The sequence below is a fragment of the Equus asinus genome, chromosome 22, assembly GCF_041296235.1.
Source record: "Equus asinus isolate D_3611 breed Donkey chromosome 22, EquAss-T2T_v2, whole genome shotgun sequence".
Taxonomy (NCBI): Eukaryota; Metazoa; Chordata; class Mammalia; order Perissodactyla; family Equidae; genus Equus; species Equus asinus.
The window spans coordinates 11,400,364-11,421,599 of NC_091811.1; the positions used below are offsets into that span (position 1 = coordinate 11,400,364).

A 21,236-nucleotide genomic window follows, 5' to 3' on the forward strand; every position below is an offset into this window, starting at 1 on the left:
GGGAGGATGATGATGAGAGGGAAGGAGATGTGTGTTCTCAAAGGAAAGGTGGGCGTGGACAGATTGTGTAGGTGCTTGCTGTAGGTCATACGAGGGTCGTAATAACCGTCTAAAGATTCTGCTTTTAGTCAGGTTGCTTATTCACTTGCCAGAGACGCTTAAAGACAGGTCCCCATTTGGCCAACTAGATGTGGCTTCAGAAAAGAGGTGTTAATAATATTTTTGTGAAGTAAACGCTTAAATTTGACAAATATGAATTATCCACTTACTGTGTATAGGACTTTGTGGTAATGGTTTTCAAGGAGACGTAAGTTGTTAACATTGTCCTTGCCCACTAGGAAGGTATTTTGTGTTGGGGGAACCAGATGTACGTATGGTGAACAGTCTGTAAGGTGGCTTTGAAGAAAATGCTATGGAGGAAGCAAATAATTCTGATTGTGGGGCGGAGAAGGCCATATGGACAAGGCAGGATAGTAGTTTGCAGTAATTCACTTGGGAGACCCCAAAAAAGTATCCCACTTTTGACCAGAGGCCCTTATTGTCTTTGTTTCCTGATTTATCCCTATCATCTGCTGCCCTGAGGTCTCTGATTATTTCATGATTGCTAATTCTGTTGGGGACCAGCCCACACTTCCCTCCTGTTCCTCATGGCACCTGACCAGGAGCTCACATTGTGTGCTGTCAGAAATATCTGTTGTTTTTTTATACCCACCAGCAGAGCATCACAGAATCCAGATTTAGAAGAGACTTTAGACAGAGAGTATCAGCCTGGCGTTTCAGAGTGTGCTGGGCTGGGAGGAGTGCTGAAGGGGCCCCGGTCTGCTCTGGCCTGGGACTGTCCCACAGAAGTCACAGGGTGCAGTGGGGAATTCCTGTGGTGAAATCTTTGGTAAAAAGACTCCACACTTCTGTTCTCTTGATTTTACCAACATTTACTGAGTACCTGCTGTGTGCCAGGCCCTGTGTTCCCTATGAGACTACAATGACACTAAGATAGGGTTACTCCTCTCAGGTTTTCTTAGTATTATTCACATACCATACAGTTCATTCATATGAAGAATACAATTTGCTGGTTTTTAGTGTATTCACAGAGTTGTACAACCATGAGCACAATCAATTTTAGAACATTTTTATCATCCCTAAGAGAAACCCTGTACCCATACCAGTCACTCTCCACTTCTCTCCAGCCCTCCTCTCCCCAGCCCTTGGCAACCTCTAATCTACCTTCTGCCTCTGTAGATTTGTTATTCTGGACATTTCATGTAAATGGAACCATACACTTTGTGTCTGGCTTCTTTCGCTTAGTGTAATGTTTCAAAGTTCATCCATGTTATAGCATGGATCAGAACTTCATTCCTTTTTATGGCCAAATAATATTTCATTTTATGGATATACTACATTTTCTTAAACATTCAATCCCACAACTATAGAAGGACCTGCAACTAAATATACAACTATGTACGGGGGCGGGGGGGGGGGGAGGTGGCATTGGGAAATAAAGCAGGAAAAAAAAATATTCAACAGGTGGTGGACATTTCACTTTTGACTATTTTGAATAATGATGTTATGAATATTCATGTGCAAGTTTTTGTGTGGACATATGTTTTCATTTTTTGTGTGTATCTACATACCTAGGAGTGAAATTGCTGGACAATACGGTAACTCCATGTTTAACATTTTGAGGAACTGCCAGACTATTTTCCAATGTGGCTGCACTGTTTTACATTCCCACCAGCAATGTGTGAGGGTTCCGATTTGCCCATATCTCACCAGCACTTGTTACTGTCTGTCTTTTTGATTATAGCCATCCTAGTGGATGTGAAGTAGTATCTCATTGTGGTTTTAATTTGCATTTCTCTAATGACTAATGATGTTGAGCATCTTTTCATGTGCTTATTAGCCATTTGTTTATTTTCTTTAGAGCAATATCTATTCAAATCCTTTGCCCGTTAAGAAATTTGGGTTACTTTTTATTATTGAGTTGTAAGAGTTCTTTATGTATTCTGGGTACAAATTCCTCATCAGATACATCATTTGCAGTTATTTTGTCCCATTCTGTGGGTTGTCTTTTCACTTTCTTGATGGTGTCCTTTATGCTTTGAAGCATAAAAGTTTTAATTTTGACAAGTCAGATTTGCCCTCTGTTCTTGAGTCAACCCAGATTACACGACAGATTTCTGTGCTTTCAGGTGTTTCTGTCATATGTAACGAGTCTCTAGAGTTAAATAGTCTATAACCAGTCTCATGGCCTTTAATACTCAAGAATTTCTTATGTTGGTGACTTTGTTTTAGCTTTTCGAAACTTAAAATCCTGTGAAAGCAGAGACTAAGGCATATAGGCTTTTTATAGCATTTTATTCGTCGTGTCCCTGGTAACAACCAACCCTAAGCTGATGAACACTTGGACTGGGGGCCAGGCTTCTGGGACTAGCTAGAGGTTGGACACAAGTACACTGAGGGTGCATTTAAGCACAAGCCAGGAAAATGAAGCAGTCGTTTCCCATTGTAGTCTGAACTCCCCCGTGTTGTCTAATGAGATTTTCGGCTCTATTTACTCTGATGTGAGGCATGGGATTTAATCTCAAGAAGCATATCTGGGTGGTGTAGATCAGTTACCGGAATGAAGAACTCTCTCCTACCCTGATCCCTACAAAATATTTTAGTAGTTCACCTTCTCGCTGTGCTGTGCAGACAAGACCAAAAAGAAGTGCGACGTAGTACTTACATGACAGCGTTCTGTGGGCTGTCTCATGTGCGGCCTCCTCTGAGCCACCTCCCGCCTCTGGGATAGTAAGCGCTGTTTCCTCACTGAGGAGCAAGCTCAGGACGTGCACAACAGGGGCTGTTTCTTCTCCAGCATCAGGTGCCCACTCGTATTTGGGAATGCAGGTGTCTCTTTTGGGGGACATACTTGGGATTATTTGCAAATGTGTTTCAGAGCCTCATTTGTTCTGTATCCGTTTTTGGTCTCTTCATCAGGCGTTTCCATTTCTAAGTTGGGGTACATGAATGTGTTTTTTTCTTTGCACGTAATCTGAACAAGTATTAATCATGTAGCTGGGGGCTGGGGTGTGTGGAACAGAAATGTAAGAGGGAGAGGAAACTTCGGTAAGAAAAAGTGGAGATGAGAAGTTCTGTCTTTTCAAATGCAAGAGGGTTGTGACAATTTATGAAATAGTGAATCCAGTAGGGTACAAGACAATTTAAACTTCCCAGGCTTGTTCACTGAGGGTTACCCTTGAGGCATCACAATGCTTGGGCAGCTTTTTAGCGAGTATAATCTTGAAATGAGGCATGGTCCTGTGTTCCCACTTTGAATGAAGTTGCCTGGAATGGATGAAAGTGAGGGACAATGGCATCTTGGATTGTTCTGATGGTTCGCTTCTGCAGAACTCAGAACCTCTCCATATGTTTCGTGATCATGGGGCCAACCCCAGACTTGACAGTTCTTTCAGAGAAGTCACTCTTGGAATGTTTTTGGACCCTAGGAAGCCTTGGCCTCTTTGCCTGCTGTATTCTTGGTGGGGACAGATAACTTGAAGGTGGATGTGATATGGTTACGTGGGGGCCTCTAAAGGCAGAGTGCCTGCTTCAGTTCCATCTTCAGCCTAGAACTATGTGACCTTGAGTACCTTCCTCAATTTCTGTTTCTTCACCTGTAAAATGTGGATAATAATACCTATCTCATGAGATTATTGTGAGGAGTCAATGAAACCTTGTGTGATGTTCAAAGAACAGCATACAAAATAGTGCTCACTCCATGCTGAGCACACAGTCAGTGTTAGCTGCTGTTGTTGTTGCTGCTGTGGACCAACCAAAACAGTAATTTGAACCCTGCTCTTATAAATGAAGTGGGTAATCGGGTTGGGTAGCAGTATTTTTGCTAAAACATGAAGTGTGAAAAGAAATAGCAACACTAGTAATTCCCCTTTATCAAGCACCTCCTCTGCATTAGGCCTGTGGTGCAGGCTCTTGTATTGCCTGATGTAATTCTCACAACAGTCGTGCAGGGTGGTTTTATCATGCCGCTGAGGTCCGACAGCTGCTCAGTGTAGAGCAAGTCCTGGTTGCACAGCCCAGGAGCTGGGCCTTCTTTTGACTACCGCCTTGCTTTCGTGTCTCTGATCACCTTGGCAGCCAGAGTATTGCCCTGAGCCTATAATTTCAGCTACTCACATGAGCCCTGGGCCTGAGGGAGGTAAGAGCTCCAGGACAGAAACCTTTGTCTGGCTGAGTCTTTTCTGTTGTGATGATTGAACAGTGAGGAGGAGGACCCCAGGGGGCTTGTCTTTTAAAAAGGCCCATGCTCACCTGTTTCTAAACCAGGTGCCTATTGGTCTTCTTCCACAGGCAGAAAGATGCCTACCCCGGGGTCGGGGATGAGGGTATGAGGGCGGCTCTGCCCCCACTCCACTGTCACAGTACAGGCTCTGCAGGATGCGTGCAGGGTCTGGGTGACCTTGTCTGTGTACTGGCCTTTCTTAGGAAGGGCGTGTTCTCAGTTACATATTCTCTAGAAGCAAGTCCCTTATCAGATAGATGACTTGCAGAAGTCACCCATTCTGTGGAGTCTTTCCACTTTTTTCATGGTGTCTTTTGAAGCCAGCACTCTTTTGCCACCCCTTGCTCTCCTCCCTCTGCCCTGCCCTGTTTCTCCTATAGTGAGGCTTTGCTAGTGTTGGGATGCTGCAGGCTGTAAGATAGGAGGGTGGCAGCAGCCCCTCCCTGCCATATGCACACACTTCTCATCCTGTTAAGGTAACTCAGCCCACAGAAGAGTTAAGATTAGAGACCAGCAGTTAAGTAGGCATGGAGTCAGGGTGAAGCCCTGCCTGAAAGAATTGGGGACTGCAGAGAAAGGCCTAGGGTCCAGTGCAGCCTGATGCAGCGGCCAGGTGAGCCTGGGCCCAGCGCAGGCGGACTGCCTGGCGCTACAGGGGCTGGGCCATGGGGCGGCGTGTGGGCTGCTGAGTGCTGAGCACGGTTGGTTGCTTTGGGTCTGGAAGTGCCAAAGACTGCATACACTGACGGGTCGGGTTACAGTTGCTGTGGGAACTGTGACCTTTGAATCTCCTGGCTTATGCATGGAATTTCAGTTGCATAGTACTACAACAACTTGGATTTTTTTCCCCTTCTCACCCTCCATCTTGGCTTTTAATTTTTTATCCCAGGGAATGAGATGCACAGCTCTCAGCCTCTCCTTCTCTTCTTGGGGCAGATATCTCACTCACTTACCTTCTCCTGCTCCCCCAGGGAGTGCCAAGCAGGAGGCCAGCCCAGGCCCTGGCCTGGGAATCTTCCTCATCTCCTAGCAAGGCCCTGAGGTGGGGGTGAGCCGGCATGGAGCTCCCTCTGGGGTGGACTGCTCTGCGTTTTAGGGTGGGCCCGGCTGTCCTGTGTGGTTATTTCTCCCAAACAGACCTTGCTTATTTCTACTTCTGCACTTGTGTTTACACGTTCTTCGTCCTGCAGCATCCTCCCCAGGTGGCTAAGCTAAATTCTCACCAGACTTCGGTTTCCACTGGGAGTCCCACCCTCTCTGGGAAACCTGTTGTCACCACCATAGCCTAAAATCATTCTCACTTCCAGTGAACTGTATGAGACTTGACCATTTCATTTGGTAGTTAATCAGATACTGCCTCAGGATATCTTTCTTACTATCTCAAGAGCGTTTGTCATTTGGGGTGGAGGGGTGGTCTGGTTTATTTTTTCTATAAACCAGATTATAAAATTCCTGAGGGTCAAGATTTTAAGTCACTGCGTTGCTCGTTAAGTGGTCCCTGGTTTATATTTGATTTGCTGAATTAGCATGTGTTTTTTCAGTGTCTCCTGTGAGCAAGGCTTTGGGCCGGGTGCCGTGAAGCACATAGGAAAAAGCAAAGTCCTTAAATCCAGATTCCTTAAGATGCCTAGCCTGGCTTTGCACAGTATGGCCTCGCCTGTCCTGCCGTCGTCTTCTGCCTCGCCCGGTGAACTCTAAGCCCACTGGCCGTGGTTCCTGGAAGGCCCAAGGCTGTTCTCACCTGCCGGCCTGCACACGCGTGCTTCCTTCTGCCCCTAGAGAAAGCTCCTGCCTTCACTGGCACCGTCCTTCCAGTCTCAGGCAAGATACCACTGCATACCAGGGTCTTTCCTGACCACTGCAGCGATGGACATGACCTTCTGTTAGTTTTTATTACCTTCTGCTATTCTTTTTCCCCACAGACCTTTTCCCAATACCAAAGTATGAACTTACTTGTCTGTTTATGTTTTGACATTTTTATACCGATGGTTGTGTCCACCACTGTATTTACATTTCTGGGGCAAAGGAGACGTAGCGTTTTGTTCACATTCTCTGCTCAGACCCAACACGATGCCTGGTTTAGTAGACTCATAGTAAATGCTAAATGATTGCATGTTCTTGTAGAAGTTTATGTACTTTTTTTCCAAGGGACAGGAAAGAAACATAAAATGACTAGCAATTTATCCTGTAGATTATACTGCTTTGGTTGATTTGCAGTAGGCAGACCTTACAGAACCACTCAGTGTCCCTCTCTTGAGATAAAAATGGAAACCTCTTTGATCTAGGCAGAATACATGTGCTTTTTTTCCCCCCTTTTCTTCCTCCCTTCTTCCTCCCATCTTCTCTCTCTCCTTTATTCCTTTTTTGGCTTGTCTTAGAAATGATTTAAGGCAAGTTGGGCTCCTGATCTGTGCTGTACTGTGAGGAGGGTGAGGCAGGACTATTATTCTGTTCTGTGGAATTCTAGACACTTATTTTGGGACACTCACTTTTTCCTAACTCTCAGAATCGTTCTTGTGGAGCAGCCCGTGGTACTAGCCAGAGCAGCTCGGAGGAGTGCTGTTGGTCTCTCCTCTGCCTGCCCTCGCGCCGACTGCTATAGGTGCGTGTGCTTATCCCAGTCTTTTGGAGTGGACTCAGTATCTCAGCTCTCCCATGTACTGGATGCTGTCTATGACTTGCCTGTGAAAATGTTTAACTAAAGAATCTGAAGGGCCTGGTGAAGTAATGTCTCCAAAACACTTCGAGCTTGTCAGAGAAGAGGCGCTCTGTAAACTCAGTGTAATTATTAATCAGACTTTCCTTTGGTTCCCTTCTCTGCCCTGAGTTTGCCTTCTGCTGCTTGAGCTGCAGGGGCTAACATACGAAAGTAACTGGACCATCTTTCTAGCCCGTCCTGGCTCAGCACACAGGCTGGAGCTGAACGCGGCTGTCTCGGCGACTGTCCTTGGTGAGAGGAGCGCTCTGACACACAGTCTTCGGTTCCTCTGGGCGTCTCTTGCCTCTGCCTGCCTTCAGTCCTGCACGGCATTTTTAGCTGCCTTGACGTCCACTTTCTCAGCCTGGCAAGAAGAAAGGGGGCGGGTTCTCCTCCATTAGCTCCACTCATGTTGTTGAGTACGAGGTGGGAGTGGATGCCAAGTTCTTAATCTGTCCTTCAGTCCATCCTTGAGAGAGCGGTCAGCCAGCCGTGGAGCCCACACTGTGAGGGTCTCCATTCTCCAGCCGGTCCCCACTGGTCCGATCTCCCTTTGGAGGCAGGTAAAGAAGCCTCTGCAGTCGGCTGGCGCCATTTTATTACGGTGGCAGACTGTCTTGTTTGTTTGTAAGCTTTACTTTTCAATTCTTGAAAAGCATCATATTTCAACAGTAATGTTGTACCTATGTTTTTTAAGATCCAAATTCAGAAGTAGAATTTGCTAATTTTCTCCTCACTGCCTCTTCCGGTGTCCCTCCTCCCCCGCAAGAAGTCCTTATCCCTAAGCCTGTAATGTTCCTGGCACACAGTAGGTGCTTTCATAGTCCTTCATTTGGGGGTGGTGGGAAGAGATACCATGTTCAGCTGTCTTTCCAAGCCATGTAATTTAGCAGGATTCACACAAATGTAGAAAAATGTTTTATTTGTTGTGTCTTCCTTGTTCCTATTTATCTTATCCTCTGTTTCATCATCCTACCCCACTTTGAGGCAGTGCTTCCCAAACTGTGTTCCATGGACTGTTAAAAAGTGTTCTGAAGAAAATTAAAACATGATGTTAATAAAATGGTTGAATTTGAGTAATTTTTTTTGTAGAGGAGAGAATTTTGTTTATAAAGCTTTTAAAATTGATCACTTTCTGCAATAGTTAATTTATCCATGAGACCTTTTTATTTGTGATTAATAAAATACAAATTTAACCACAATGTTGAATTCATAGTTTCGGATCACTAGGCAGTTTTGTTTTTTTTGTCTCCCATGCTAATCAAAGTGTACCTAATACCTCTGGAGCTGCTTCGGTATTCTTTTCATAAACTTTGGTTTAAAACTGTTTGGTGGCCAGATCTACTGGAGGCCCGCTGAACTAGAGCTGGAGCAGTCTTCCTTTAAGACTGCCTTGTGGGTGTGAGTCGTTTTGGTGATTGTCAAGTCATCTGCTCTGTGCTGGACGCTGTCCTGGGCACTTCTCAGTGGTTACTTATTTGGGCCTCACCTCAAAATCCTTGCCTCCCTCTGAGGTAAATAGTGTTAGGTCTCTGTTTTTCGGGGAGGAAAATGTAGACCTGGGAAGCCGTGACTGACCGAGGTTGCAGTAAGTGGTGGATCCCAGGCCCAAGTCTGCCTCTGTAGAACTCTGGAGCCTGTGCTCTTGCCAGTGGCTCCTGGCATCTGGACGGTTCATCTTTTTCAGAAGCTACGTCCCTTCAGTATTGCGGGGCTAAACTTTGTGCCAAGGTCCCTATCCTATCCTCACTTTTCCCCCAGCATTCCCACAAAGGCCAGCTTCAGTACTGTGGTTTGCTTCTATATTCCTCCTTTGCTCATGCTAATTCTCTCCTGTTCCTTCCTTTCCCCTTCTCTCTGCCCGTCTTCATCTTACCATCCTTCAGGATCTCCTCAAATCTACCTATTCTTCTATGAAACTTTCCTGGATCTATTTACCTATTTTTATAAGCATTGCTTTTCATTATAATAGTTGAATGTTTATTGTAATTAAATTAGTTAAATATTTATTGAATTGAATCGCTTAGAAGTTTGTCATCTAATCTTTACCTCTCTTTTGAACTCCTTTTGTCAGTAGGAGTCTATGCCAGTGATGCCTGCCATGCTGTGGGCAGTGAGTGTGTGTGTATGTGTGTGTGTGTACTGCCCACTGGCCAGGCTTGTGAATCCATCGAGTTGAGTCATCAAACCTTACAGCTTGAGTTAATGACATCTCGAGCATACATGTCCTGCTTCTTTTGCGGTGTATGTAGATGCTGTCATGATCAACAGAGTACAAATTTATTAGAAAATGTTGAAATCATTGTAGCTTTTTTATTGTTAGGCATTTTTTTTAATCAACAGGTTGTAAGGAACAGCCTCTATCACATAACAGTCAAAAAAAATGGTTGATGGTAAAAAGGAGTCATCATGCCAGGAAAAACTAGGAACTGCTAGCTGTGCCACTCATTTGGCATTTATGTACTTGTTTGTATTTCTAGTTTTCTATGTGTTATCTTGACTGCGTAGCTAGATTGTAAGCTCCATGAGCTGAGACCTTTGTCTTACCTGCCCTTTGTGTCCCTGGAGTGTTTACACATAGTCACGCCCAGGAAGTATTTACAAATTGGATTTAGTCCTTAGATCCAATTTTCCCTGTTCCACTCCGGTATTTTACTTTCTTGAGCTCCCTCTTGCTTTTCTTCCTTTGTCTAATCTTTACAAATAATCTCTAACTTCCAATAATTTCCCATCAGTTAATTGTAACTACTTGTCGAGCTCCAACTGCACTTTTTCAGCAAGCATGAGGCTAGGATGTGGGCAGGTGGACAATCGTTTAAATAATCGTTCCTTGAGCATTTGTGTCGGGCGTTGTGGAAAGTGCTTTAGAAATGCCTTCTCTCATTCACTCCTTAGAAATACCCGCTAAAGTAGTTGCTGCTTTCCCTCCATTTTGCAGGTGAGTTAACTAGGAATTGGACATCTGAGTGTGTGGGACCAGGACTCAGTCTCAGTCTGACTCTAAGCCTCCGCTTGGAAGCCTTCTGGTTCTGCACGTCCTGAGGATCCAGCTGGTTCTTCCCCTAAGGAATTTTCCGTTGGGGAGGCAGAAACAGTAGCAGACAATACTGCTTGGGTATGAATAAGTATGGAGTTGTTTGGAACTGCGAAGGAACTCAGAGGCGGAGGTCAGGAAAGACTAGAGGCGATGAGGGGGCTTCGTGAAGGAGACAGTCTTCGCTGGGGTCTGAAATATGGCTAGGCAGAGGAGGGAGAAAGAATTGAGGGCAGGGAATGGCGTGAACCAAAGCCTGAGTGAGAAGGATGTGCTCCTGGCAGTGGGGACAGGGATGGGGACGGGGTTGGGGATGGGGTGCTAAATGGGGCAGGATATCTCAGGGAAAGTGGGAGGCGGGATTGGGTAGGTAGAGCCAGAGGGATTTGAAGTCACACGAGAGACATGATGAAGGGGTAATAAACAGTTCTGGGTTTTGAGCAAGATGTGACAGGATGAACTTCCTGATGAGCCATGAGGTTGGCAACAGATGGCAGACTCCTCCGGGCAGGGTGGTAGCCTTCAGACCTTTCCGTCTAGTTCTTGTTTTTTAATTCTTCTCTCCCTGTGTGCCCTTGGGACCTAGTGTCACCTCTTTTGGTCCCAAGAACAACCATCTGTGCAGAGGTCCCATGTCAGTTGATCAAACCACCCTGGAGTGTGGTGAAGTGAAAAAGTACAAAATGTGGAGGTCAGGAACCTGATTTGACTCCTGGCTGTGTAGCTCACTAACTGGACAAATTTTCTAACCTTTCATTCTTTTTTCCCCCTCCCTGTAATTTCCACATAATAGTGATGACTCATAGGGTTGTTTCAGGATTAAGATGATAGCAGCTATAAATACAGAGGCTGTTTAGTGATTCCAGGCCTGGGATCAAGTGCCAGCTGTATCACTTACTGTGTGACTTTGGATGAGTTACTTAACCTCTCTGGGTCTCCTTTTTCTTATCTATAAAATCAGGCTGATAATTTTACCTACCTCACCATTATTAGAAGTATATGAGGAAGGATAGATAGGTAGGTAGATGGCTTTTAAACAGTGCCTGGTGCATGGTGATGCGTGATGAGTAAGTTGTAGCTGCTGTGTTAGTAATGGCATAGTCATCACTGTCATTGTGGGACTCGGTGTGGAGTAGGTGCTTTATTTAAGGCCGAAGACCGGAGAGTGAAACCTCCCTGATGTGTGGTAAGAAGCTGCCTCTGATCACTGTGTGGAGGTGCTGTGCCGTCAGTGCTTCTCTTAAGCACTGAAATTATACTCATGTGCCAATTTTAGGATCTTTTAGAGATTCCAGGTATTACTGAAATCCTTTAAAAAGTCAGTCATTGTTTTTGACATAGAAGGACTCTTGCAATCACATCTTTGTTAGGCACAGAAATATTTCCCTTCCTTTTTAAATAGCAAGGGGGAGGGAGGGAGAGGAGAGAGGAGAATGCCGAGGTTCCTTCAGCCACACGGCGCCTGCCTGTCAGGACCTCCTGCCTGTCAGGACCTCCTGCTGCAGTGGGCACTGGGCGGAGGCCCTTCCTGGGCGGGCGGCTCAGCCCTGCGGCTCTGTCCTGGGTGGAGGGGCGCTGAGGCCCGGCGTGAGCCTAGCGTCTGCTTTGTGCCCCTCTAGCTCCAGCGTTCTTGTTCTGGAATGTTTCCCTCCCCTTGTCACAGACCTAGACCAGCAGTGCCAAGGCCAGTGTCTTCCAGCTGCTTTTCCTAAAAACCCCCACCCTTGTTCTTGAAGCAACAGTTGTATCTGAGTCTTGGATTTATCTATGTGGAGCAGTTCTTTCCTTTTTAAAAAAAAAAAAAACAAAACTCAAATCTTTGGACCTTGCCCTTTGTAGATGAAGTGAGAGTTGCTTTCTGAGGACTGGTTCCTACCAGAAACCAGCTGCTTTTAAATTGCTGCCCATCTTTAAAGGAACAGTTTATTTGTGGACTGTTTCCTACCACAGAACCTTGCTGTCTGTAGGAGTCCAGTGTAGACGATGACAGTGTTGAGATCGGTGGCGCCTGGGAGAGGTGCGTGAGTTTGGTTTTAAGACTTTAATCTCATGTAGAGTCAAAGTCCTGTGGAGCTAATCCCTTTGACCCCCCCACCCCCTCCCATTGTGGCTAGTGATGTGTGTGGACGGGCGTCGTGTCCAGGGGTGTGAACAAAACCTGGATACCCACATTAGCCTTGTGGGCAGATGATCCGACAAAGATAAGGACTCTGTGTGGGGGCCTCTGGCATTCAGTGGTGTCCTACAAGGAAGAACATCTTTAGGTAGCAGTTACTTTGTAAATAGCTGAAAGACTGGGCTATGTATATTTGGCCTCAACTGTGCCAGGAAAAATGCTATCAGAAAGATGTGATGGGAGGGAGGGCTGGTGCGGAAGAACAGTCACGTGATGACGGCAGCAAGGCGGTCTCCCTCCAGCTTTACGTTTCCTGGATTTCACACTGGAGCTGGGGAGAGAGGCTGGTTTTTGGGTAATGACTGCTTCCTTTCTTCATTCTCCTTGAACGCAGAATTCTGCCTCCAGTAGTAATACCGTTTTTAATACTTCGTTTATAAAGTGTTGTAGATTGGGGTCAGAAAGCAGACAGACCTCCATCTGCCTTGGGGAAGGACTAGGAGGAAGTCCCTCTGTTAGGACCTTGGTTGTTATTGCCATTGCAATTAAAAATCTGTGAGGGATTCAGATTTTGCCATGTATTATAAATGCGGTAAGGGTGGGGACCATGTCCTTAAAATATGTCCCTAGGCCCTTGTGCGTGTTTGACCTGGTTGTCCAGTGGGTGAAGAGGCAACTTGTCTGAAGCCAGGAGCATCTTGCCTTGAAAGGCTGATGCTCAGTCTGTGGCATTTTATTGGAGTGTGGGTTAGGATGGGAGATGGCAGGAGACTTTTGTGGCTCCCTCAGTGAATGTGGCTGTGACTTCAGTGGAGCTTGACTTGCCAAGTTTGTGGTCACTCCTGAGGCGTATGGGGCACTGTGAGTGTCAGAGGGGGCTCAGGTGAGTGAAGAGGCTTCCTCAGTGCCAAGGGGTATCAGAAGTACTCTTCCAGTCCCAGCCCACTTCACAGATGGTGCTTGGCCATGGCAGTGTAAGGAGTCGGGGAAGGAGCCCTTTGCATGTTAACAGCTGTCTCGCCTTACTGCTTGGAGGATAGTTAGGAATTTTCAGATCTTTCCCCCCATATTTATGTAAAACATAGGGGAGCAAAATAATTGCCATGAAGAAATGGAGATGGCTGTGGTTTTGTCTCATGCATAGCTGTCACTAACAGAGCCTTCCTTTAAATATTCTGTGTCTGGAAAGTTGTAGATAAAGTTAAGCCATTGATTGGAGTATAGAGGTATTTGCCAGCCTTCCTGCCCTTGAACAGGTAATAAAATAAATAAATATAATAAGTAAATAAAGCTGGTAATAATAAATAAAGTCAGTATTTGATTTGTATACCCTTTGTATCCAATCTACTTTGTTATTTCTTTCTTCAAAATGTCTTTGGAGATTGCTTATCCCCAGCACCTAAAACTGCACCTGCCATAATTGATGCTCAGTGTTTGTTAAATGACCTGCCCTTTTGCAATTCCACTTCCCCATGCCACAGTTCTGATTTGATTTCCCTTCATCTCATGTCCAAGTGATTGCCCAGGCCTCCTGGCCATTGCCTGGCTGTTGTTCCATCTTCCTTGATACCACCCTTCTGTCTGCGGCTGGGCCATTCTGCTTTGAAGGCTGGGCTTCTCCTGCCCGTGTCCCCAGTGAGCTCTCCTGCCCAGCCCCACTCTTCACCCTCCTCCCAGTCTCATGCACATGCTCTGCTAAGTCCTGCCTCCAGCCTCGTCTATGCCTTCTCTGTACCCAAAGGGTCCTTTCTTCTCTGCTTACCCAAACCCTAACTATCCTACCCTGATAGCCTGCCCATATGGTTTAGGAAATGTTTGCTTGTTTGCTGTAGTGCCCACATTGGCATTTTCCTTGATTGGGCTCTCCGCGTCCTGAGGGTGGGAGGTGTCTTTTCTGCGTGCCTCTTTCAGCGGTCCTCATACACTGGTCACATTGTAAGCAGTCAGCAAACTCTTGATTGACAGACTTACCATTCTCTTATAGTCATTGGCCCAGAAAACAATCAGTAAGAAGCACTTACCTACCTTTGTCCCATTTTGAGTTCTTTTTTCCATAGTTCTTATTGTTTGTCTTTGGCTAAATGTTGAGGACATAGGTTGTATGGATTTGGCTGGGAAAAGAAACCCCACACAGCATGTTTTGGTTTTTGTAAAATTTTTTTTGGTGAGGAAGATTGTCCCTGAGCTAACATCTCTGCCAATCTTCCTCTGTTTTACCTGGAATGCCACCACAGCATGGCTTGATGAGCAGTGTGTAGGTCTGCACCCAGGATCCAAACCTGTGAACCCTGGGCCACTGACGTGGAGTGCTCAAACTTCACCACTGAGCCACTGGGCCAGCCCTCCCAACAGTGTGTTTTTAAAGGTGAGTCTTACTGTAATGCAAAGTGCCCTTTGGCTGTTTGGAAGCTGAGGTGGTAAAGGAGAGGAGGAGCTCTAGGTGGGTGATGTGGTGGAGGGGGGCAGCAGGTGTGGCCGGGGCTGGGGGGCTTCCTTTGAACAAGAGCTGTGCTAGAATGCTGATTGCAGGTGTGGCCCAAGAGTGGGTTTGGGGTGCAGACCCTCCCGCCTCTCTTGCTTTCTCTTATCTCCTCTTCTCCCACTTCTGCCCCCAAGTCTGAGCTACCTCCTGCCATTTTGGAGATACTCTTGCCTCCTCAAGTAGCACAAATTGTTGGGAGAAAACTGTAGCAGTTGGTGTATGTGCTAAGAATGTGTGTTTCTGCTTTATCAGGAGCTCCGTTGAGCTGCTGTGGGCCTGTTCAGGATTGATAAGGAGCTCCAGGAGCAGAGTCCGTGGGCGTGAGACCATGTGCCCATCCACCCAGGGAAGGACCGTGGGGCTGACAGTGTAGGAGCAAAGTTGGGGGTGAGAGGGTGGGGCTGGAGGCTGGCTGCCTTTGCAGTCAGACCGTGAGTGTGGGCGACAACCTCTGTGGGGGGACTACCCTCCGCAGGGGCTGAGGCTCCTGCACGATGAGAGTGGCCTTGGGATTGTTTCCTCTGTTTTTCTGCCTCTAGTAGGGCCCAACAGGAAGGGAGTTTGTGTGTTTGTTCTTTTGTTAGTTTGTTCTTCATTTATCTTTTCAGTTCCTTGGGCCAAAAATTTTGGGATTATCCTTTTATTCTCACACCTCATATTTTATCCATTAGCAAATCCTGTCAACTCCACTTTCCTGTTTTGATCCAGAATCTCACCCCAGCCTACACTGGTACTTCTCTAGGCCAAGCCACTGCCGTCTATCTCCTGGATGCTCACAGTAACCTCCAAACTGGTTTCCCTGCTCCCACCTTTGTGCCCCTAGATGTATTGTCAACGCAGCATCCAAAGTGGTCCTGGTAGAGCCTGGCTTGCAGTCTCGTCATTCTTCCTTGTTCAGACCCCTTCACTGGTTCCCTGAAGACCTCACATTGGCCCACAAGGTCCCGCACGGGCCAAGTGTCCTCGATGTCGCTGACCCAGCCTCCCATTTTGCATATGCTGTTGCCTTGCATCCACGGTTTCCCCCACGTGACCCCATGGCTGCTCCTTCGGTTCCTTGCTGTGCTTTCCCTGCCCACACAGGCTTCCCAGATGTCCTGCCTGACACGCCACCTCCTCCCAACCCGCCCAGCGCTGCCTCTGCTCTTCCGCACTGGTTCTCCTCCACAGCTTAGCTCTCTTTCCAGTAGGTTCGGGTTCGCTGGCCTGTCTGTCTCCCTGCTAGAATGAAGGCTCCGCAAGGACAGGGCTGGTTTGTTGTGCTCACTCTTCTGCCTCCACGCCTGGCACACAGAGAACAAACAGTGAACGTTAGCTTCCTTCATTTCTTCTGTGTCTGTTCTGTTCGGGGAACCAGGTCCCGGGGGCCACAAGCACACACATGGGAGTAAGACATGAATTAGTGCCTCCCATCCAACTCACTACCTAGTGAGGAGCAAATAATGAAATAGCAGTGTAGTGGGGGCGGTACTGAAGGAGACAGGAATAACTTCGTGGGAATGAGGAGGGAACTGAGCATGCTGGGAGGGGCTGGGGTTCCGGCACAGACTATCCCCACCCTGCAGGTGAGGCCGACTTACCTGAGCTATTCTGCTCTCACTGCACATCTTCTCTCCATCTTTTTCCATGAGGCTAAGAGAGAATCATCAATTTCCTTTTGTTAATCAGGCAATCAACAAATATTAACTGCTTTTTTGTATACGAACGATACTTCTAGGCACGGGAATACTGCTAATCTTGAAGGCAGGGAAGGCATCGTGAATTTTTTCATCTTCATGCCAAATGAGTCCAGTTCGTTTAACCTTTCCTTATAAGGTCTGTCTTACATCCAGTTAATCTTTTTTTTTTTTCTTCTGTACCCATTCCAGGTTTTTTTCCCCTTTTATTTTTGTTTTTCTGTCCTAGAAGGATTCCATCCCTACCAGGGGAGGAATTTATTTTCTGAACCTACCTAATACTTAACTAGCAAAAACAGTTCTGCCCCCTTCTCCCAACTGTAGGCAGTCATCGTAAATCGCCCGTGGTGCCAGCTGCAGTTAGCACCATCCCTTCGTATAAAACAGGCCCTGGGTCAGGGCCCCCGCCACCTCAGTGCCCTTCCTGTGGCCAGTGCTGCCCTGCCAGCTACAGTGTGGCAGTGCTGGGGTCCACGCTACCACAGACAGTTCAACTCAACCTCTCGAGGATCATCTTTGGCTTTTGAGGTAGAGCAGCGCACCTGTGCCAGCTAGCAGGCGAAGAGGACACCTGAGCCACACTGGAGCCCCCCTCTCTTTCCTTCCTTCCATCACTGCCTCCAGCCATTTGTCACCATCGTCATCACTACAGAGAGTGCTCATTCAACATTCTCTCTGACTTCTAGGCTTACGCATTTTGAGGAACCAGAGCACAGTTAGCACCATGGCCTGAGGACCTAAAGGAACCCTTGGAAGGTGCGCCTTGGTTGGTGAGTTAGTGAACCAAGGTTTAGAGGTTTGCTGAGCTTTGTTTGGGTCGGGCTTGTCCGCAGGAGGTCCTAGTAGAAGCTAGGCTGCCCTGAAAGTGCTGGCGATTGGTTGTGATGGGATTCTTTTAATTGGTGAGGAAAGTCAATACATCCAGGGCCCACTGAAAGGGTAAAATCCTGAGATTTCAGTTATGGGTAATGTGCACTATGTGGATCCTTATGGATGAGTCTTCCTTCCTCTTAACTCCCTCAGAAAAGCTCCACTCTTTCATTAGTGGCGGGGCTTCTACTTAGGAAACTCCAGCCAAAGCTGTTCTGTCAGCAGGCATCAGTCGATAGGCTGCCGTGGTGGAGTCTGTCCTGTCTCCATTTGAGACTGTGACCATTTTATCTCCTTCAGAGCTGCCCTTAGTAAATAAAGTCTTCTGTTAAGGTTAGTGCATCAATTAGGATCAATCTCAGTTGGAAATTTCAAAATTTTGTTAAACATGAAAGAAGATTTTCTCCTTTATGTAAAAGAAGGCTAGAGTTGGGAAACCCAGAGCCAGTATGACCAGCCGCAGAGACATCAGGACTTTGGCTCCTTCTATTTAGAAAAATAGAAGTTCTGGTGCTGTTAGCTGCAGCGTGTGGTCCGCTCCATGGATTGACAGGTGAGAATTTAAGTTGACTTAATCCACTACCCTGGCACATGATTTCTATCCTTTAGGTTACCTCATCGTCAAATATGGCTGTTGGAGTTCCAGCCATCATGTATTTCTGTTTCCAGGGAAAACAAAAAAGGAGGAAATTGAGAGAAAGGCAAAAAATTCTTGCCCATGTGAGACAACTCCTTTAAAGGAGTCTTTCCGGAAGGCTCACACACTTCTGCTTATGTCTTATTGGCCAGCACTTAGAACATGTTGTCGTAGCTAGCTTCAAGGAAAGCTGGGAAATGTGGTTTTGTAACTGAGTACATTGCAGGCCCTAATAAAATTGGGTTCTCTTACTAAGGAAGAAGTCTTTGTTATAGTTTGTAAGTGTGTCTGACTTCTTTGCTATAGTTATTGTGTCTAAGAAATACTTTCTGCTTCATGCGAGTCTGCTTCCTGCCCTGTCCCCGTGGACATTGAGAGGAGCTGAACACATACACACAGTGATTCTTTCTCCAGGTACTGACTGACTGTCCTTGCCTCTCTCCTTTGAGCCAAGTGATAGGCTATTGCAGGAGTCCCTAGGAAGCCCCGTGGGTGAGGGAGTCTATTTCGTGGTGCCATCTCAGTCAACAACAGTGGCAGTGCAGGCCTGGGCGTACTGAGAGGTTGCTGTTTTGATGTCTCTGGCTCTTTCTCCCTACCCCTCTCTGAATGCTGTCTTGTTTAGAAGTTGTAATCCTGATGTGCGACCCTTTCAGCTTCATTGCTTAGCTCCCCGTCTCAGGGCCCCGGAGGAGTGGGAGCTAGGTGCACGCAGCACCTCTGAACCTGGTGGTTGAGCCAGTGCAGACTCAAGTGAGAGAAACTGGCGTGTGTGTTTATGTCCTCTCTCTGCAGCTGCACCTAAGAGATCAGGAATTATGGAGGACACACTCTCAAGAGTCCTGCTCATTTTCTCCCCTTTTGCAAACACGTTCACAAACACTGCTTAATGGTCCAAGATTTTGGTTTATGACTAAAAATCTGAAGTTCTTAAATTCTCTGGACCCAAAGTCCTTAGGAAACCCGGATCCTATAATCAGTGCAGTGAGTGAGTTAGAGATCTCTCAGGTCCTTTCCAGTTCGAGTCCTCAGCAACTGTGTGGTGTCTGCTTGGGCCTTTTCAGGCATGAAATCTATTTCCACCTCCCTCCTTTGGCTGGAAGTTGTCCAGGAAATTGTCACTGACATGTTGAGATGCATAGCAAATGGAGCTGTCAAGAGAAATGTAGAGTTCATCTTAGAAAATGTTGCTCCCAGCAGTGGCTTGAGGAAGTGTTAATTGGTAAGAATGAATGAGTCTATTATGGGATGGTGGTAGGTGGAAATGAGCAAGTGAATGCAGATGACTGTCTGGGCTCCTGATGGTACTTGGTGCTCAGCTGGGAGCCTTCTTAGGTGCAGTCTGCTTCCCCTGCTGCCCCGGGTGGGTCAGCTGCTGCTGCTCCTCTGTGTTCTGACGCTGGATCCTGTGCTGAGCAGGAGGATGGGGAGGTTCTCTGTGGAGAGGGGCGGGTGGGCATGGGCTTTGCTAGAACAAGGGGCAGAGAGGGTGTGGAGCAGGGCAGGCACACTGTGGCTTAGGTTGGCTTAGGGTTAGGATGGAACAGGGCTGCAATACCACTCCCAGTCTGATTCTTCAGTTCTTTACAGTGCCTGCCTCTCTTTTATACTCCAAACTAGGGGATTTTGAGGAGTAGGACAGGAGAGAGGTGAAGATATAGCTCATAGCTACCATTCATTGAGAGCTTACTGTGTGCTAGGCATTCTTGGTGGCTAAATGAACTGTCATTTAATCCTTAACAAGAATCCTATGATGTGGGTAGTGAGTATCAGAGAGGTTGAGTGACTTGGTTAAAGGTACACAGCTAGTGAGTAGCAAGACCAGGCTTTGAATCCAGTTCTGTTTGAGTCAAAGCCTGTGCCCTTAATCACATCAGATTTCTGCTTCTCCCTCTGTGGTTCATTCAACAAGTGTTGAGTGCCCACTGTGTTCTAGGCGAGGTTCTGGGAGATGATAATAGTGAGCCAGACAGATGGAAGTCCTTACCCTCGTGGAGCTTGTGTTATAGCGAGGGGTAATTTCCCACCTTCTTTCACAATCAGTTTCCTATATTACATCTTTGTAACCTCAGATTTTATATAAATATCACACTTCTCTCCTAGAATGTTCCTTAAATGACTTCTTTTTCTCAAACACTAGAATGAGAGATTTCTTATTTGTTGGATATTAAGATATTGATCCCTGCTCCCCATTTCCCACCTCCCCCAGCATCATAATGGGGCAGCTAAGATGTAGTGCCTTATCGGAGACCTGGGGGGTTCAGGAGTTCCCCCATATCTGGGATTTGGCTTTGCCTGTCAATCACTTCCCTTCTGCCCAGAGAAGGGTACTTCTGGCCTGCATGGAGTTGCTTTGCGCCCTGCTGCCCCCAGAGTTGTTTTGAGGTAGGGGAGGGTGAAGGTCAGGAAATCAGTGATAATGTCAGTTCTTGCTGTGAGCTGTCCTTAGTGTTGGTTTCAGAGAGGTTCTGTGTTCAATTTATTGTAGCTGGTCAGTTGCTTGTTTTTTTTCCCCTGGAGTCTGGCTCAAGCCCTGTGGATTTTGAGAAGGTTGGCTGTCTGCCTTCAGATCAGATGCAGGTGCCTGGAGATAGATGCCCTCCTTTCACTTCGGAGCAAAGAGGAGGGAAGATGTCAGGAGTCTGCTGTCCACTAAGAACACTGCACTAGTGGGGCATAGAGTGAACACGTTCATCTCATGTTCATGAGACCTGTTGAATGAAGGATTTGAACTTGAGGTTGCCGTCAATGTACTGACATTACGGACAGAAGCAGAGTCCTCGTCATCGTTCTCATCGTCTCTAGCCTTTATTGAGTGTCTGCTGTGTGCCGGGCACTGTAGGAGCCATGTTACAGCCTTCCCCTGAAACAGATGTTTTCTTCTTCTTCTTTGGTGTTATCTTCTTTTTGCCAGAAAAGGAAACTGAGATAGGTTAAGAAACGCCCCCCCACTCCCCACCCCCCACCCAGGTCACGTGGATGGGGAATGGACAGAGTTGGAGTTAAACCGAGGTCTTTCTGGAACTTCACACACAGGCAACAGTGCCGTGCTGGGCAGGTGCATCCTGTGGTGTCAGGTGCTCTCCCGGGGTCACGCTCCTCAGCCCCTGGTGCGGCACCAGCCTGCGCGTAGACCTCCCTCCACAGCCCTCACCCTAACGACAAGTCATGGAAGCTTCGAGTTTTTTGCAGTGTGTGATTGATTGCTGTGGAGCCTCTTTTTTATGTTTGGTTTTTCCCTCTTTCTGTTCCCACACCTTCTTCCCTCTCCCCAGAAGATACCCAGGTTGGCTTAGTTCTGCCTCCTCAACTCCAGAATTGTACAAATTCTAAAAGGCCAGCGAGTGGAGTATGGTAGGAGATTTGAGGAGGAGGCGTGTGCTGCCTTTGCATGTCAGCGCTAGGCCCTCCCTCCAGAGGTTTGTAATCTGGATGCCGGCA

The 21,236-nt window shown here is 46.9% G+C and overlaps 1 protein-coding gene across 41 annotated transcripts in view; it reads left to right on the top strand.

The window, feature by feature from the left end:
* Positions 1-21,236, top strand: part of MICAL3 (microtubule associated monooxygenase, calponin and LIM domain containing 3) — a 188,502-nt gene that overhangs the window by 18,906 nt on the left and 148,360 nt on the right. Inside the window, exons 2-3 of one of the 41 annotated variants that reach the window (XM_070495263.1) lie at positions 14,365-14,495; positions 16,975-17,058. The exons of 37 other annotated variants lie outside the window; for them this stretch is intronic. The gene's annotated coding sequence lies outside the window, so the exon portion shown is untranslated. Of the gene's footprint in view, positions 1-14,364; positions 14,496-16,974; positions 17,059-21,236 lie in introns of those variants that run through there. 3 more of the 41 variants (XM_070495266.1, XM_070495262.1, XM_070495264.1) reach the window with 3 other exon arrangements.